We start from the raw sequence: 17,266 nt of genomic DNA, 5'->3' as shown, positions 1-17,266 counted from the left end.
TCTTGCTTCGTGGCAGCTAACGCTTTCAGACGCTGCGTTATGCTGCACAGCCTTCGGGATTGGTCCACATTTAACAATGCTCTCCTCGTAGCAGATAACGCTACAGGGAGGCGCTGTACAATACTGTACCACCTTAGGAATTGCCCACGTCGTAACGCAACCGGTTGTAACGTTTCCTCTCTGGAGTAAAAAAATAAAAAGAAAAAAAATGACCCTGTCGTCATGCAGTAGCCATCTTCTTACTTCTGTCGTCGCGCACAGTCTCGCGTAACATGCACAACTGTTCGCTTTACACAAACACGCTATAGTTCATCTGGTAACTATTCGATGAACCCCAAACGATGCTGGATAACCAGTTACCAGCGATATCCTTCCCAAAACATCGATGCCCACAGTGCATGGGTTCTGCATAATTTTTTTTCTTTCTTGTTCGCTTCTAAAATATGCAGATGCGAGATCGTTTCCCCCTGCATGTTTCGCGGAGCCGAACAATAACGCCGACGAGTAGTAGTTAGCCTGGTTATCTTCTACTCACAAATACATCTGATCACTTCGCACCCGCCGTGGCAGCCCAGTGGCTATGGCGTTGTGCGGCTGATAATGAGATCGCGGGTTCAACCCCCGTCACGATGGTCGCATTAAAATTAAGGCGGAATTAAAAAAGAAAACTTGGGAGGACGCTTAAGCTCTGCCATTAAAAGTCGCACGCGATAGCATTCAAAACTCCGTGACTGCTTCTAACGCATCCCGGCACTTGCAGGTTGCCGGGATGCAGAACCTGCGGATGCGGATGCGGTTTCCAGGAAAACGTAACGTTTTCCTGGAAACGCTGGCCACCAACGCTATGCACGAAGGCGAGCTTTCTGTTTTTGATGGTGTTTGAAGGAACAGAGCGGGCCGCGTCACTCCTACTTTTAGAAAGACCTAAAACAGCTAGAATATCGAGTTAAAAAGGGTTTGTGCTTCAGTTTCCACATATCGGAATTATGTTTTCTCGTATATTCAAATTACAAAATGGCGCTATCATGTCTGTAGACTGTGTGTAAGTCACGCTTTACGAATTTTCTGAAAATTTTTGCTTCCAGAAATTCGATTAGTTCAGCAACGTCTATGCGCCACGCGGAGCGCCTGCGTGGTTGGGGATGGTTCGGGATTATCCTCTCGGCGGCAGACGCCGGATTTTCTGCGAAACGGGGCCCTTAACGCTCGGTTATCGTGCTTCGGATGGACGTTAAAGAATGTCATGGAGGTTGTCAAAATTACTCCAGACTCCTCCCCTGCGGGGTGCCGCAAAGCCCACCGTGCAGTCTATGGACGTCAGATTCCACAATTTCATTTTAACTTCACGCAAGCAATGTTTGTTGGTAATTAAATTATGCGACAGCGGGAAAAAAGGCCACCGAAGGACTGGCTAACCCATTCATCGGAAATAAGCTCCAGTGAACAATGGAATGTAGAAGAACGAAAGAGAAATACAAGAGAGAAAGAGAAGAGGCCGAAAGCAAACATAGCGGAGGAATAATAAAGCAGCGCTCAACTGAAGGTAAAACGGGGCAGCACTCATTTGTTTTGGTAACAGAGATGTGAGAGTCACGCCGACATGTCATCCTTCATGTCCTCATTTCAAATACAACATGGAAAACCCATTGCGCCTGACAAGCCGAGCCGTATCGAACCGGGTTTCACAAGTTGATTCTGGACAGCGTTTGTTACACTTGGCGTTTCAGTGAAGACACTAGGTAATCCTTGAATAATGTGTAAAACAAACAAAACGATTTTTTTTTCCTCGTCGACACGTTATTCGGCGTTGGCAGACATCAGAAATTGTGTCGTGATAAGCCCTTTAATCCACTAGAATACATTGATTCAAATTTGCTTACGAGAACAGCGAACAATACTGCTTCGGTTTCGTTCGAGTAGCGTGCTTAAATTACGACAGGTACTAGTTAGCTGCAATACACTATGTTGCTATAACCACTAAAATAACCACTAAAACCACCTCATGCCTATTATATCGGCAGTACAGTGCAACGTGTAAACGGGGAAGCAGATGGAGATTTCTCCAGTTGTGCGGAAACTTATTGGCTACAAATGCGCTCAATCATAACCCGGATCATAACTCAGTTTGATTAATCGGCTGTTCAACTCAGTCGTCGCTTACAATATCATCAAACACTGGGAAAATATGAGTAGCAAACTGAATAAACCACACCGTCAGTCATCAGAAGAATGTACCGAGTAATTCCGGATAAAGTGAAAAAAAAAGAGAAAAACACGAAAGCTTAACGCCCATCGATTGAAATATTAAGCACTTAATGAGGGCAAGCCTACTCAGCATCGTGCGCCTACGCCAACGTTTTGATTACTTCCCGTTAGCTCACGAACCAAAGCTCTTTTCCCAATATCGATTGCGTCTACAATTCACCGTAGGCGTTCTTCACACGGTACGAGCAAAAATAAATTATATCCACTCATGTCAGCTACGCTTGCTTATTTTTGCCTTTCTCAGAATGACCTTAAACTACATGCAGCTCTCGTACGCTGGACGTTTACCGAGCTTCAAGTATAAGCGTCATCAATTGATTGACTATGTTGGAAAAAATTGTTATCTGCATTAATACTACACGGCGGCTTGTTGTTCTCGTGCGTGCGTGTATGAGTGCACGTGTTTGTGCTGTGTGTGCATGTGCGTATGCACGTGTGCGTGTGCGTGCGTTGCACATACAGCCTCAAGACGTCCCTGTGACGAATTTTCTACATGAGACGTGTTTCTCTAAGGCCCGTACTACGATGCAATCATTCATGTTACTAATGTGTGCTAATATTAAATATCAATGATCGGAGATACCTCTTCATGAAAGGAGATGCCTTCTTCCTCCTGAACTGACCTATGAAATAATTCCCGAAAAATCAAAGAGAGAGAGAGAGAGAGAGAGACGATCCATTTAACACAGAAAAATACATTATCAGTGCCTGAACCAGACAGAGACAGTTATTAATCTTAACATCAAAACGGTAGAAGATTCGCTGTCTCCCTGCATGTCAACGAAGATAAAAAAATTGCGTGTTTGCTTTCATGATCAAGTGCGAGGGAAGTATAATGGCGAGTGATATAGTGTAAAAGCATTGACGCCGGTTAGTTCCAGATGTTCAGAAAATGTGAACTGTCGTGTGTTCACATTGACTGCACTCTTGATCACTGCATAAAGCGATTTCTTGTGCACGCATACGCGTGTCATCGAAGCACCGAGATGTATCTCCTTATGACGAGGTTGGCTCTTCTAGAAGAAGCGGCCCATCAAAGCACATTTGAATTCGGAGATCATAGTTAGATGCAAGTCAAACTTCAGTCTAAGTTTCATGCCAGCTTGGGTTCGGCAACGTACCGCGTATTGTGTTTGGCAATGGACTAACGTCAAAGAGACACTTGTTATGGAGCTTTGCATGTGAAAGGTCCATAGTGAGGCACACTAAGCTGCTTTCTCGTCACACCCCTTTGTCCAAACAGGCCTCGGGCCATCATTTATAGTACTCTCTCTCTACTAAATTTTAAAACTGCTGTTGCACTGTATGCGTTTGTTCATTAGGACTTTTCTGTCTTCTCTATCCTAGGTCATAACATCCTCACCACAATAGGGAGACCTGCCAGGTAACCCCACAAAAAATGGTTGCACGTGCTTTCCTATGAGACCGACTGTCTTCTTTACAACGCGAGCTTCAACGGGCGTAGCTAAGTTCTTATACAAGAACTATCTTTGCGAACAAAGTGACGGAAGTAAACAGCAGCGACATCAGATGCGCCCGCTACTGAGTTTCGCGCCATCTCTTATTCAAGCATACTTGAGGATTACTAAAGAACGGCGCCGGAATGCGCACATACCCAGACAGGCGCCATAAGTTCGCCAGCCTCAAACTTTAAGATCCTTGCCCTCGTGCTGTAGACTAGCTCCGCTGCCGGAAATGTTTATGCCTCGCTCGGTCGCCCATCTTTCCTCCCTTACTTTTTTGCTCAAGTAGCTGATCTCTCGCACCTCACAAATGAGCGAGAAAGAAAGAAAGAAAGAAAGAAAGAAAGAAAGAAAGAAAGAAAGAAAGAAAGAAAGAAAGAAAGAAAGAAAGAAAGAAAGAAAGAAAGAAAGAAAGAAAGAAATCTCCGGAAATTCGCCCACTTCGCTTTATGTGCGGCCGCATTGCGAACGGCGCAGGCGGAGCAGAACCGATGCCATCCAATGCTCAAGAGCCGAGAAATCTTTTCATGAAGTGCTGCTGGCGCTGCTGTTTCATCCGCTGACACTGCTGCCAAAGGCGCCGTCGCTGGAGGAGCTGCGACGCAAACGCGCGCATCACTGATTTCCGGGACTCTCTCCGCGATGCCTAAAGCCGATGCGACGTCTCGGCCCCTTGCGTTTTTTTTTCTCCTTGTTTTATTTTAACCTCCGGTCTAAGACATTCTCCTTGAAGTTCGTACGACTTAGAGCGGTCGCCGAAGCGATCGCTATAGCGGTAAAGAAAAACGGATCACTGTCTGCGAAGGCGTAAGCTCCGTTTCTCTTTCCTTCCATCTCCTTCGCTCCATTTCTTTCCCTTTTGCATCATTATGTTTTCTTTTTTTATGCGAAGCATATTACGAGAGCCCAACCCAGCTCCTCAGGCGCGGCGGTGTCGCCTTGAAACCACGTGACACCGTGACGTCACGACAGAGGAGAAGTGGCTTTGGCTCAACTCTTGCAAGATGGGCTGGGTGGGAATCGAACCAGGGTCTCCGGAGTGTGAGACGGAGACGCTACCACTGAGTCACGAGTACGATGCTTCAAAGCGGTACAAAAGCGCCTCTAGTGAATGCGGTGTTGCCTTAGAAACGAGCTGTTTCTAAGGCTCAGGCGTGCGTCGCTTGCTCAGGCGCACATTTCGTTGCCGCGCCGAATGCTGCGTTGCTCGACGCTCACCGCGTCCAAGGCGAAGCAGAGTAACGCATGAGTTCTTTCTTCGTCTAGCCGAACCAAATATAGCCAAGCAACAGCAGTTAACCAAGCTAAACAGTGGTTCAACAACTAAAATAAAGGCTAGTATGCTTCGCATCCTGGGCTTAACCTTACCTAAGCCACAGCCATTTTTTTATTTTTGAAAGCGTAATTGAGTTCTTTCTCGCTGTGATGTAGAGCAGTGTACAGAGAAAGAAGGCAGCTCACGGACTGCCCCCGGCAATGACGATTAGCGGCTGTTTTGTATCCTTGTGAGCTTAAGCGAAGCTTACAACAATCTTGAAATTAGACTCGTAGGTCATTAGGGTCGTTAAGCTGAACGTCCCCTACATTTGTGGAATAAACTGAGAAAAAAAAACAGCGCTATTGGCTTTGCGGAGAGCTCAATTGGGGGTTTCAAAGCAATGAATCGGATAATTGCAGCTTACAGAGCAATGATTAGTTGCCATCGAAATATTAAAGGACAGAAACGTGCGGCCTGTTTGTTTCTTTTCGTCAGTTCCCGCTGCGTAATGACCCGTACACGCTGGAAATTTCCCGAGTGCTCACTGTTTCTTTTTACTCTTTCCCTCTCTCTTTCTTTGGTGCAGTGCGAGCATTGATTTGTGTCAAAGAGAAGCTTGTGTAGAGACACAATTGATCAAAACGAAAATTACCAATATAGTCGGTGCTGTGAACGTATTTATCCAAAGGTTGACCTCAGAGTCCTACTTCGGCTCCACCCCAATAACACAGAATCCACCGCAGACTCAACGATGTAAAACATGAACGAGCTATGGTGAAGACCATACTACCTTACTCGAGGGTCATCCGGATCACTTGGTGAATAATGTGTGCTGTACAGCTGATAACAACGCAATAAGTTGTTGCCGCATTGTCTCAATAGCTCGCTAATGTGCGCATAGCCAACTCTGCCTTTTGCTTTGGCTTGACATTGCTCTATTTAAAGAGAGAGAGAGAGAGAGAGATGCGGTATGCTTAATCAATGCTGGAGATGTCTGCCTGGCCATGGGAATACCATGTTGCTCGAAGGGAGCAGTGGGAGACTTGGCTCGCCAGCGATGCCCTGGACTAGGGCCTATATATATATATATATATATATATATATATATATATATATATATATATATATATATATATATATATATATATATATATATATATATATATATATATATATATATATATATATATATATAAGATATATATATATATATATATATATATATATATATATATATATATATATATATATATATATATATATATATATATATATATATATATATATATATATATATATATGAGATTGGTGACGCACGAAATGAACTCACTCATACACAGGCAGTACACATTTACACGTAACTTGTACAGCTAGCAAGCACAGGTAAACAGAGTAACGAGCACATAGAGATGCTAGTTTAAGCCAGTGCCCTGAAGGTAGACTAAAGGTGCTGTATTTGCATGCAGAGCAGTAGCAGTTCTGCTGTAAAGTGCAAACATATGGCGCAGCTCCAAAGGACTGCCACGACTCTAGATGAGAAGTAGTAGGGAAACTAAGTTAATTGGTATTGAACAGAGCTTGTTGAATATTCACCGTGGCTTACCGACAAAGATGAAGAAAGAAACGCGTTCTTGCGTTGTCATATCACATTTTCCGTTCTTCGTCTTCGTCTGTGAGCCGCGCTGAATTTTCAACATGAATCCAGATGTGAAGCGCACTCTTAGTTCCAAAGTGCGCTTCACATCTGGCTTCATGTTGAAAATTCAGCGCGCCTCACAGACAAAGACGAAGAACGGAAAATGTGATATGACAACGCAAGAACGCGTTTCTTTCTGGTCCCGACGTGGGAGCGGCCCGCTTAGTGGTCAATTATCACTACTTGCAGGACCAAATAAAGTTTTCCTTCCTTCCTTCCTTCCAGATGTGAAGCGCGACGCCTGAAGTCGCCTACTGAATCACAGTACGCACGTGCGCGACATGCACAAGCACACACGGCAGCACACTGCTAGGGTTCAAGCCAGTGTCCCTGAGGAAGGCTATGCGCGCCTTCGTTTCACTTGAAACACTATAGCAGCGCTTCTACAAGGTCTAAGAACACTCAACATTCGGAAGCGTATGAGCTTTCAATGAACCTTCCCAATGTGTTTTGCCACGGCAAATGCGGGAAAAAATTATATTCGGGTTTCACGTGCCAAGAACACGATCTCGTTATGAGGCACGCTGCATTTGGACACTCCGGATTGGTTTTGACCCACGTGGGGTTCTTCCCCATTTTCATAAACGGTAAAGAGCCCCACGAGTGCTTCGGTATTTCTCCCCCATCACAATTTTCTCTAGTTAACCTCCCTGCCTTTCCCCTTTCCTCTCTCTCTCTCTCTCTCTCTCTCTCTCTCCCCCCCATCACAATGTCGCTGCCGGGAACGAACCCGCGACCTCGAGCTCGGCCATAGCTACTGAGCTACTACGGCAAGTGACAATAGTAACAAGACGAGCATTAAGAAAAATTATCAAGAACCAGGGTGTCGAAGCGAACCGAAACTGAACCGCAAATACGAGAACTGTTATGTTCAGCTGACTCGATGCCGAAACGAACTTTTTTTTTTTTTGCCGTCTTGCAATCAAACTTGAACCAGAACTTTTCGCAGGAACCATTAAGGACTGGTTCAACCACAGGTCCGGCACAGGAAATGTTGTTGCTAAAGTGCTGCAAACGCAGACGACGCCCCTTGCGTCAATTCGGTGAAGCGCGCTGTGTGTTGCCTCAAGAACACTCACATGGCTTACCACACTGATTAAGTGGCTCACTGAACTGCGCGCATCACCGGCTCTAGTGTACACTGTGCCCAGAGTCGGCTTGTAGTGGAGAATACTGCTTGTGCTCAGGGCATCTGCTGTGTTGAGAACGAGTATCGAACTGGTTAAGCCGTCCGATACGCGTGTTGCAGTTTGTACTGTTCTTCTTTACTTTCAGAGAGTGCTGTTACTTCTGCAGCACGATCGTGGCTTCATGTAAACTTTGGCTTCGTGGAAACTGAGAAAACAAGATGGGACTAGAGTGACAACTAGACAGGTGCTCAGCACCTGAAGATCATCTGTGCAGTCTACTCTCTTGTACCGTCTTGTTCTCGCGCTCGGTTTCATGCCCGGTATTTAGATAGCAAGATGCGCAGACTAGCCCAGCAGTCCTTTTATTAAATATGTCACACGATGTTTACCGAGTCTGCTCGCTGTCCGCACTGCATAGCTATCTGCTTTTCAAACAACGAAGGCGTTAGTGGGCCTACAGAAATCCTCGAAAATGTTATATGCGTGTTTTCGCGGTGTTCTGAAAGAACTACGTCGTTTACCAAGTTTATGTTTATAGAAAATGGGAGAGGGGGGGGGGGGGGGGGTCACGTTATAGGCCACATAAATATTGATATCCTCGTTTTGTGCCTTCTTAAAGGCGTTAAATCGAACGCTTGCAAAGATTCCTCGCTACTTTAAAAGAACCGAAAACGACAAATATCCTATATTCAAAGCAAATAGGAGCCATGTTATGGATTAGCATTACAGAAATGTTTGACTGTCTAGATTATGTACAGCCTTTGCAGTAAAGCACTTATACAGGAGTGTCAGAGCTTTCGAAGTGTGTTTTGATACGCTCTCGACCGGGTGAGGTGGGTCTTCACCGCAAGAATCAGGAAACGACGACGAAGCATGGCATGGTGATGAAGAAAAAAGGTAGAAAAGAACGTATTCACTTCTTGGGTACATGGTTGTGATTCTCCTCCAAGTCTCGAGCGGTACCGATTAACACGGGGACCAGGACGGCCCTAAATATCCCCTTGCGGTCTTGCGCTCGTCGACGTCTTCTTGGGGAGCCTGTGGAAGTATTAGTGCTTTCGTCAGGTTCTGCCGTCGACAAGCTCCATGCCCTTCGGGTTTTCTTCTCTTCGTCCTTCCCTTTGTGTCAGCTAGGGCAATAAAAGGGGTGACGCAGTTTCCGAGAAGACGGCAATTATGTCGACATGGGGACGCCCTCTTGAACGCTTCTCACACTTGAAAGGTCGATGTCCAGGCTTATCGTAGCAGCCTTTTCTGGGACGAGGCAAATCATCTTGTCATGGGACGTACGCCTGAATGTTTCTCGCACTTGACAGGTTGATCATAACAGCCTGTTCTCAGCCACAGGAGGTCTCGAAGGGGTTGTAGTATCCAAGCCCCTCGAAGAGACCGGTAGACCCTCGTGTCTCTGCTTCGTTTCGCAGATCATTCCAAGACCTGCCAGGTGACACCTTTTAGAAATAAACCACGATAAGCCCAACGCCCAACAAACGGAGAGCACCCAACTAACCACGAGAACTGCCAAGCTCACACCTTCTTCACATAAAACCCTGTCAGAATCGCACCTGCAGCCCTCGTTCGATATTTCTGAAAGCTAACGGAGAAAGCCATACTTCAATGTGTATTTCAAACAGCCTAATGCCTAACGTTTCTGCGTTTCTTTTTATCGAGAAAGCCACAGTAATTGAAATACTGAGAACACATTGAAATTAAAACTAATAAGCTTTTAATAACTAACAAACGAAAATGCGTATTTGATCGGATCGCTGTCTGAAGGCCTTCAGGCCTTGCCGAAGGCAACAAAGGGCGCAAGGCATACCTGCTCTCTGTTATCGCTTGCGACTTCGTGTGCACGGGGCTTGCTTTTTCGCCCCTGAAAAGGAGGCCTTAAACGCGGAAAGCATTGCCAGCCTCCTTTTTCCCTCACTCCCGCGGCGCATTCCACTGCAGTGACAGTCTGACTGGCCCTGTTCGTACACGCATGTCTCAGCCCGGTTGAACCTTTCAGCCACACCGCTACTCGCGCAGACGCGTTCTGTTTTGTTCTTAGGTGACGCTTCCTTTTTCTCACCCGTCCCAACGAGCCCTTTGAAGTTCTGCGTGTTGGCCTGTTCTCTTGTCTTACGGGCTGCGATGTGACGACTTTCTCTATTTTGCGCGGAGCCGAATACTCGGATCGCTTGATCTTACGCTGTTTAACCAATTTTTCTCATGCCTGGCGGTCGCATAATGCACCTCTGAAGTTTCCGAGCGTCGGGTTCCTGCCCTGCTGGACCACCGTGGCATTCTCCTCTCTTTTTGACGGTTCCGCAGAGTCGGCCAAGTGCGGAGGTACGAGGGTGTTTTTCAGCGCCTCCTTGAACCTTTTGGGGCTGTTCAGGCTGGTCTCGTCTCCGCAAGGAGCGTCCTCCAGGATAGTGCTTGTTTCTACTTTCGCGACGTAATTGCTCTCTCCTTCCGTCACGATTCCGTCTTTAACAACCTTCAGTAGGTCTAAAGAGCTTTCCGAATGTGTCAGTGCCAAATTAGTCTCTCATTCCTCTGCTAGCCCTTGCTGCGGTATTCTCATTGACCAGGATGCCTCCTCGCTAGCGCCTTTTTCACTGATTTCACTAGCTATGTGCTGTGCTTCCTGAGTATCATTGTCACGAGGCATATTTTTGGATTCGTTGCCGTGATTTATCTCCTCCGCGATTTCTCGAGCCTTGGAACGCGTGAGGGCTTGGACTGCACGGTCGCCAAAACTCATGCCCTTTTTCTTCAACATCCTTTCCGAGTGATCTGAAATAAGTAGCGATAGTGTTTCGACAGATTTGGCGATACTGCTGTTTCAGTCAGCAATTTACCAAATGGTCCTTCAATCTTCATTAGATTGAAGTAAACATTATTCTTCTCGACTACCTGCCGGATCCACGCATATTGCCCGCTGAAATCCTCAGGTTTCACAAACGCAGGGTGAACAATGTCCATTGTCGCAGCTGAGTCCCTAAGTACTTTACACGACCTTTCCTTCACTACTAGGTCGCGAAGGTAGGGTTCTAAGAGGGCCAAGTTGTCATCGGCACCTTTCACGAAAGAAAAAAAAACAATTATAGGCTTCCGACAGCCGATCGCAAGGTGTCCAGGCCCCTGGCAGCGGAAACAGACGACCCGTTTCCTAGCCTCAAACGCTTTTTCTGTTCTTCTTTCGTCTTTTACTGCGGTGTTATTCTCTCCTGAATTATCGGACTGCGCGCCTTTTGTCCCACCTTCAGCTTTTTCGTGGTGAATAGGGCGCCTATTTTCCCCTTTGCTGAATTAACTGAATGGCCTGACACGCATTTCCTCGGATTGGCGACGTGCGGCGAATTCATCTGCCAGCACTGCAGCACGTTCCAAGCCCATTTCGCCAGACCTATCTCGAATCCACAGGCGCGTCTCTTCGCTCAAGGACCCATAGAACTGCTGCATGCAGATTAACTCAACAACCTTGTCTTGACAACCGAACGCATCTTTCCCTTTTAGCCACTCATTGAAATTGGCTTTCAGCTTATAAGTGAAATCTTGAAAAGACTCGCCCGACGTTCTAGCTGTCTCCCGAAAACGACGGCAGAAAGCTCTCGCTGAGAGCCTATATTTCCTTAGCAACGCAGCTTTTACTTTCTTATAGTCATCTGCGTCGTCTCTCGTTAGCCTTGCAATTATTTCGGTTGCTTCCCCGGAAAGAACGGTCGTCAGAATGTGTTGTGGCCAACTCTCTAGTGCCAGCCTGTTCTTCTCACAGGGTCATTCAAAAGTAACGACAACAATTCCACGCCATCGTATACCTTGTACGACGGCATGAGATCCCTCATTTTCACTCCTGCTTCGCTTGAATGACTCATTTATTTTGATGCAATTTGGCAATTGCATGGCCAGATTCCGCTGCAGGTAGTTCTTCTAGCTTTATTTCGTGACCTCTCTGTCTTTCTTCTGCAGCGATTTGCTCAGCTTTTTGCTTTTCCCGAACTCCTATTCATTCCGCATCGGAATGGCCGACAGCCCTACTTGCGGCACCTGCGACTGCGAGGAGACGATTCAGCACCTCCTTTGTGACTGTCCCAGCTACAAAGTGCCAAGAACAGTGCTCGTAACCGCGCTCGAAAAACTGGACAATCGCCCCTTTACAGAGGAGAAGGCTCTAGGACACTGGTCCAGACGGGCTTCGGCACTCAAGGCCTTAAAGGCTTTGCTGAAGTATCTAAGGACTTGCGAATTGTGCGATCGCCTTTGAGTGTTGTATCGCGTAGTATCGCGGTACTGCGTGAATTTCCTTAATTTTTTTTCTCCTCTTCTTCTTCTTTCTCCTTTTATTCCCTTTACCCCTTTCCCCAGCACAGGGTAGCCAGCCAGTACTTACACTGGCTAACCTCCCTGTCTTTCCTCCTCTTTGTCTCTCTCTCTCTCTCTCTTGCTTTTCCTCTGCAGCTCTTTGTTCAGCTTTTTCAGCTCGTTTCTCTATCTCTTCCCATGCTTCTAAAATTTCGTCCTCAAGAGCGCCGCACTTCTCAATCGCCTCAATAAGCTGCGGCTTTCTCTGACTTTTCCCGACCTCAATTCTAATCTCTTCACAAACAAATAACAATTCTGGCTTTCTCCATTTGCTTAAATCTATGGTCGATTCCGAACGAGGACTTCCTTACTCTCCTGCGACGTGAGCAAGCTTTCAACAGGAGCCCGCACGTACACAAACTAATTTGCAGTTTTAGAAAACACACGAGCTAAAACTTGGCAAATTCTCAAAGAAAGTCAAGCGCTCACCATTCTGCTGAAGCCAGGATGAAGAGTGGAGTATCCCATCACTGCCACCAGCTGATACGATCTCGACCGGGTGAGTGGACCTTCACCGCAAGAATCAGGAAACGACGACGAAGCGGGGCATCGCGATGAAGAAAAAAAAGCAGAAAAGAATGTATTCACTTCATGGGTACATGGTTGTGACTCTTCTCCGAATCTCGGCGGTTCTGATAAACACGGGGGCCAGGACGGCCTTAAATAACCCTTTGCGGTCTTGTGGTCGTCGACGTCTTCTTGGGGAGCCTGTGGAAGTATTAGTGCTTTCGTCAGGTTCTGCCGTCGACGAGCTCCTACCCTTCGGGTTTTCTCCTCTTCGTCCTTCCCTTTGTGTCAGCTCGGGCCATAAAAGGGGGTGACGCTGTGTCGGAGAAGAGAGCAATTATGTCCACATGAGGACGCCCGCTTGAACACTTCCCACACCTGACAGGTCGATGTCCAGGCTTATCGTAGCAGCCTTTTCTGGGACGAGGCAAATCATCTTGTCATGGAAACGTACGCCTGAATGTTTGTCACAGTTTTAGCGTGCCGGTTTCTTATAACCCCATAGGAGGTTTTCCCAATCTCCTGAAAGAAGTCGACCTGCCACAAAGCTGCCATTTCACAGGACTTTCATTATTCAGTAGTGATGTGTGGGCAAAGTTTCAAGAGTGTTAGTTGATTACGGAAATCGGAGGGGAAAGAAAAGATGTTAGACGGCCGTTGACCGCTTTTTTCCCAGTCTCCAGAAACAACTGTATGGGACACCACGTTCATTTTGGTGAAAATGTGGGGAACATAATGGCTGATGCGCACGAAAGGTAAAGGTGTGTGATTGAAGTATGGCCTTTGCTAAAAATTGCTCGAGCAAATGGTCGAAAGTTCTATATGCGGGAAATCTTGTAAAGAGTGTGGTTAAATATACGCACAACTGAAATTGTTAATGCGACTGCTCCAAACAAACAGTTTCACTGAATAATGAACTGTGATTCTGCGATTGCGCATAAGCTTCAATCTTTTTTTAAAAATCAAGAACCTCAAATAATTCTTGCACAGATTAAGTTTTTATTTTTTGCACTTCTTCAATGACTGCGCACCTTAATTGGTTAAAATATTATGCTATCATGCTAGTTGAAAATTATATTTCTGGAGTTCTTTCGCTACGTTACTTATTTAGCTCCTCTAAATATTTTAGCTATACACTTATGGAAACGAAAAGTATTTGTAACGTTATGTTATTTGCGACTCATTACTTTTGCGAATTGAGATTACGTGTTCATTCTCTAACAATAAGGTCACTTTCCTCATTTCTGCAAAAATGAACACGTAATACACGGTCAGTTATTGATCGATGAGTACTATCAATTTCTTTTGCAGCAAAATGTGGTCAACGAGTGCGAGCAGCTTTAGCGGAGCACTGGCAACACTTTTTTTTTGTGTCTTCCTTATTTTTCTGTCACAAACTATATAAATAATTATATTCTCCTTTTCTTAAAGTGACGGGCTCAAAACTCGCAATAAATGTAGCATGGCTTCTTCGCATAGAGTTTGTTTATAAGGGCGCCTCCACACGTCACAAAAATCGAGATGGAAAAACGAATTTAATGGCCTCACTAGGCACGACGAAGCCCTCTGGATCTACAAATCTCACATGCCTATTCACAACAGTACATAGCGCCTCGGCTGTGAGTGGCTGCAGGCGGCTTTGAGTTCGATTCCCGCCGCTGCCGGGGAACCCCTGGTTCAAACGCACGCAAGTGTACCCGTGCCTGGCGTTCGGCTTTATTAAGGGTGATACGCTCGGGAAAGGAGCATGCGCCCTAAATTCCTGTCGAGACTACCGTGAGCACACGCAAAAAAAAAGTTATGTTTGAGTCGCTCCTATGGCATCCATTTCGCAGCTGGCGCCCCAAATGCACCTATCGAGGTGGGCACGCCTTCGGGTTGATTATGTGTGTGTGCGTGTGTTTGGGTGTGTGCATGTGCGTCTGTGTGTGTGTGTGTGTGTGTGTGTGTGTGTGTGCAGATGTGTGTGCTACGCACTTGGTCACATGGCGTTGAGGGCGATACGGTGATTATCTGTCGCTTCACCTTTGCCCTCGAGTAACACTTTCAATTTTAGCAGGCTTTTCTACGGGCAAATCAGTGTATAAGGCGTGAAACAAGCAGCGACAACGACTAATAAGGTTTGCTTGGCAAATCTACATCAGGACTACAATGGACGCCAAGCGCATTAAGGTGATGACCACCTTTGGTTCTTTAAACCGATACTAAGGCCAAAATTATGTTGAGTTAGATTAGTACGTTATTTTTCTGCAACACAAAAAATAGAGTCACTCTTACCGCGATAAAAGGCCTGATAAGCCAGAAAGCACCTTTCTAAATTTTCTACTGCTCGACAAATAGCGCGAATGCAAAACAGAAAAAAAAATTCTGAAATTCGTGAAAAGCCATTCAAGTTTTAACTTTTTTATTCCTCTTCTAGTAATGAACCTTAACCCCTAAATCGTTTATTCTTAGAACATACTTTATAAGACTAACGGAGTTAGTGTTTTTCTTAAGAGACAGTTTAGCAGGCGCCGTAGTTTAAGCAATCGGGCGTTTCTCTACTTCCGACCTCACGGAAGCGCATCCGACGTCACCGGTAATCGAGCCCGACAAGTTGGCTCGCGGCAGCGGGGCGCGGCAAAACAACGCACGGACGACAAACTGTCCGAGACACGCCTACAAAGCGCGGATACGAATGACTGCGCCGGTTTAGCACACACAATGACAACAGTGCGCGAATAATACAAGCATTGCCCCGCTTCAACGGCGACGGCGCAACAATTCTTCCGGTGCGAAGTGCTACACAGTAGAGGGGGGGAGGAGGGAGGGGTGCTTTTCGTTCAGTAAGGAGAGAAGAGGCGACGAAGACGACGGGTATGAATACGAAAGGACAGAAAGCGGACGTGTCTCTGAATAAAGAGCGCCTGCAAAGTCCTCTTTTCGAGAGCTAATGCAATTTCGCGTGAGCTGGCATCCATGTAGTCTCCTTCCCCTCTCTTTGTCTCTCTCTGTCTCTGTTTCGCTCTTTCCTCTTGCTCAGTGCCTCTTTTCTATTCCTATCGCGCAAGCGCTCACTCGTTTGCTCTTTCTCGCGCTGATGTAGTGTCGTTACGCCCGCGTGAGAAACACTGGCTCGCGGTGTAAGAGACATAATGTCGTCGCCGGGCGCTGAAAGAATTCGGGCGGTGCTTGGGTGGGAAGCTCATATGCTACATGGCCCCGGGGGCAATTTTCTCCCGCTTCGGGTGGCTCATTCACTCCCCCGCATTGCGCTAGTGGGCCGGACAATAACGGGGAAAGTGCGAACTTGCTGGGCCACATTCTGCGTTCTCGCTTTCCCCCTTTTTTTTCCCGGAGCGCCAAAGGGAAGAACGGTATATTTCAGGCAAGTATATATCGCGAATGCCTACGGCTGTTTAGTTTGGTAGTGCCCCTTCATTCAGTTATTCAATTCTTAACCGCTGTCTTTTCTTTCCTTATGTTTTCTTCACGTTTACCTGCGTGTCGGTTCACGCTCGTACGCCTATTTGTTTCTCGAGTTGCTAGGCTGAACTCTGCATAGTCCCTCATGCTTACGTCCCTCCCCCCCCCCTCCCCTGGCAACCACCACTCTTTACTAAACTTCATCGCCTGTGCCCCTCATCCCTCCAGCATCATTCACGTTTTTTTTTTTTTCTCAACTGACAAAAATATTCCGCCTTTAAGGAAGTCTTCAGTTGCATGCGTACTCTCTGTTCAGAATGTTCCCGTTTCTTCTCTTATTTTTTTTTCAGGACATCAAGGAGAATTCTTTAGAGTGTTGCAGCATATTTTCCAACTTTCTGATCGCAAAGAGCCTTGCACTGCGCGTGTCAGATGATAAGTTCACATACACTGTTCTATAGACGATGATGCTCCAGCATCCGTTATGTCAAAAGGTCGTCTAGATTGTGCGTATACTAACTTAAGAAGAAGCTGACGTTTGAGGCATAGAGTCGCCGGCTATATGACGATGCGCTTGATGGGAGAAAGGGAAACGATGCAAGGGTGCGTCGGCACGCATCATTTGCTATGCAACGGCGAATAGAGAAATTGGCATACGGCCGGAAAATAATCGTAGACATTACTAGTATATTTTAACACTACTGTGGAAAGCGCGCGCACGTGAATGACGTAAATTTTGCAACCAGTTCTGAAATTTTGCAGCTACGCAGTAGGTTGCCCTCAAAGAAATGCACAGCTGCTCACAAAAGCTAAATTGTGGCAGAATTTGTACGTTCAAGCTGGAAAGAACAGCATTTGACGTGTGTATGGTCCTGCCCGTAGCTTTTCACTATCCCGCGCGTTTGTTCGCTTTTTGGAAGGGTTTTTTAACATTCTTTAGAGTTTTACAGTGCACACAACACTCATGGAAGGTTGCCAATAGCTGATGGAAGTGCCGCTGTTGCATTCGTCGCGGCACCCTCAGAACAGAAGCGCCTGCGGCCAGTATCGATAGTTCATGGAAGACCAGACACCGCTCATGTGTTTCTCTTTCCCTGTAGCTCATAGTTCGATGCGTTCGACTTGGCTGCCAGCTACATGCTACTTCCATGCTTCCTCAGTCGTCATGAGTGTTCCAGGCTCTCTAAACATA

The 17,266-nt window shown here is 46.3% G+C and overlaps 1 protein-coding gene across 5 annotated transcripts in view; it reads right to left on the bottom strand.

Annotated features, from left to right (window-relative positions):
* LOC135916043 (unconventional myosin-Ia-like) overlaps positions 1–17,266 on the bottom strand; it is a 215,447-nt gene that overhangs the window by 79,510 nt on the left and 118,671 nt on the right. The window lies entirely within an intron of this gene.

This window comes from Dermacentor albipictus, chromosome 4 (genome assembly GCF_038994185.2).
Source record: "Dermacentor albipictus isolate Rhodes 1998 colony chromosome 4, USDA_Dalb.pri_finalv2, whole genome shotgun sequence".
Taxonomy (NCBI): Eukaryota; Metazoa; Arthropoda; class Arachnida; order Ixodida; family Ixodidae; genus Dermacentor; species Dermacentor albipictus.
The sequence above is the reverse complement of the archived record's forward strand: the minus strand, read 5'-3'. Positions and strand labels throughout refer to the sequence as shown.